This window comes from Pristiophorus japonicus, chromosome 1 (assembly GCF_044704955.1).
Source record: "Pristiophorus japonicus isolate sPriJap1 chromosome 1, sPriJap1.hap1, whole genome shotgun sequence".
NCBI lineage: Eukaryota > Metazoa > Chordata > Chondrichthyes > Pristiophoridae > Pristiophorus > Pristiophorus japonicus.
The window spans coordinates 67380121-67383020 of NC_091977.1; positions in this window are offsets into that span (position 1 = coordinate 67380121).

The following is a 2900-nucleotide window of genomic DNA, read 5'->3' on the forward strand; positions in this document are numbered from 1 at the left end:
CATTGGTCTCAGTATCAACACACTTGTGTGAAAAAGCTTGGTTGTATCGATGTCTTGCTTTCACAGGTACCGTGCTGTCAGGATCAGAATGTACTTTCCATAAAATGTATATATGAGTATATAATGGTCTCATAAAATATAAATATGAATGTACCTGAAATCTACAATGTCGCCATGAAGTGCATATGTGTGAATGTACACCTAAATATAGAATAGCTTTATAAAATGTGACAGTACTTTCACGAGAACTCAATAAAAAAGGTAAAACAGATACCCATATCTTGCTGCCAGTTACTCTCTTCCTATCAACTGTGCCTCATCAAGCTATTGTCCAACATGCTGGATACACATATGGGAATTAAAATATGGACAATATACAAAGTGAACCTCTACCCCATATGTCAAATAACATCAACAGCAGGACATTTTAAAATTCAAATTTGTGCACTCAGATTTCCTGAATATTGGAATTTTGTTCAAACTTAGTTCAGTTCAAAATTGTTGAAATATATCTTTTTAAGAATAATTTAACTCCGTTTTTGTGTAACATTAATTTGGGGATGGCTACAAAATTAAATGTAAAAAGAAAAAGACATTTGTTTATCGTTCCACTTTAATACTAGAATCATACTGTTTTACAGCACAGGAGGCCATTCAGCCCATTGTGCCTGTGTCCATGCTAGAACAATCCAAAACTGATCCCACTGCTGTACACTCTCTCTGTTGCCCTGCATATACCTGTGCTTCAAATATTATCCAATTATCCCTTAAAAGGTGCAATAATCACTGCCCTACTACTCCCTATGGTAAAGCATTCCATGCACCACCAACCTTTTGTGCAAATAAATTTCTCCTAATTTATTGCTTCACTGTCTTAGTGACTATTTTAAAGCAATGACCTCTCATCAATGACTACCCAGTTGGGAAAATAGCCTCTTCCCAGTCACTCTATCAAAATCTATCATAATTTTACAAGCCTCTGCTAAATCTTCTCTTAGCCTCCTCTGCTCCAGTGGAAGTAGTCCCAGCATCTCAAGTCTGTCCTCGTAATGAGCTTCCCATCCTTGGCATCAGCCTGGTGAATTTATTCTAGTACTCTTTCTATAGCTTTAATGTCCTTTCAATAATGGGGTGCCCAAAACATCACACAGTACTCTTAACTGCAGCCTAACTATTATCATTACTTCTTTACTCTTATGCCTCCATTTATAAAACACCAAATGCTGTAATCATTTTTATTGCCTTATCCACCTGCACGTACACTTTCAGAAATTATGTATTTGAACTCCAGGTCTCTCTGTTTTTCTCACCCTTCAGTGGTTTTCCATTGCGTATATGCCCATTCCTTATTTTTATTACCTAATTTTTCCCCACATTAAATTCTATCGGACACGTCTGCCCATCCCACTAACCTGTCTATATTGATATCAAGTCTCTTACATTCTTTCTCACTGCTGGTCAAACCTCCTACTTTTGGATTATCAGCAAATTTTGCTCCTGGTGCTCAAGTCATACATCGAGAATAAAAGTGGGCCAAGCACTGACCCCTGGTGTACACCACTTCCAACCTGCTCAAATTTGAACACCCATGAATCCAAATCTTTTGTTTCCTTTTGATCAACCAACTTTCTATCCATAATGCTACATCTCCTTTAACACCATATAGTCTGGATGTTTGTAGCAAGCTTCCTGTTAGGAAGTGTAGGCACTGATAGTTATCAGGTGTTTAATAATCACTTCTATCCAGTTAAATGTTGTGGCAGTTTTTAATCTGAAAGTAAACAGAAATTTAATATGCGTTTAAAGTTGTAGCAATTATATAAACCAGTCATAAGCCCCTTACAAACAACGAACAGTACATGGCCTAAAATGTGAATGTTCTAAGCAAAACCTTAAAAGCCAATAGAATGTTGGCTTTAATAGGGACATAGAGTATGAGTAAATAGGTAATAATTAACATAAATATACGTGGATTTATATAGACCCTTTTCACATCAAAATGACCAAAGTTCTTAAAGGATTGAATCATTTTTGGATTGGGAGAACTGTAATGTGAGCAAATGATGTGCCAACAAACACAATGATATGGACAGTCAGTTACTTTTATTGGCGCTACTGGTTGAGGCGGGCATTATTGGATAGGACCTTGGGAGAACTCACTGTTCTCCTCTGAATAATGCCAGAGGATCTTTAGTGTGCATTTGAACACGCAAACACCATTCATCTGATCCAAAGGACTGCACCGCGGACAGTGCAGCGCTCCCTCAGTGCTGCAGTGAACTGTCAGCGTACATCAACTGCTGAAACCCGAATCTGAAACTCGAGCACATAATCGGCGCACCTTCACCGTACAATGAAGTAGTTATACTGTTCATTCATATATTTAAAAAACAGCTAATATTTCCATACTGTCAAATTGCTGACACACGTATTTTCAGACTTGCTTAGAGCTGCATTTCCGCACCTCTCGACGCTCGTTTTCCAGCTGTAAATATAAAAATCGGGGCAAGGTAGTTGTAACATGCAGTTGGGAGAGACATGAGAAAAAAGATCGCGAGATTACTGTGTGAAATGTAGGAAAATTCTATTACACAGGAATGTAGTTGGGGGAAATGAATCAGCCTCCCCCGAGTAATCGGCAAATAAATCAGTATCTGCTCTCAGTTCCGAGTCTGTTTTCCGAGTGATACTACTGCCTCGCACAATTTATTGCTACCGCTAAATGTGAGAGCAATGTTGATTCCCCCCCAAAATTAGAGGAACCGAAATATAACTGCAAACAGGATTTCATTGCTCATGGATATAACCAGAATACTCATCTATTTGCAAGACAATGTGTCTTTTCTCTTGCTAATGCTAAACAAAAGGTTTCAGACATCAATTCACAAACCATCCCATCA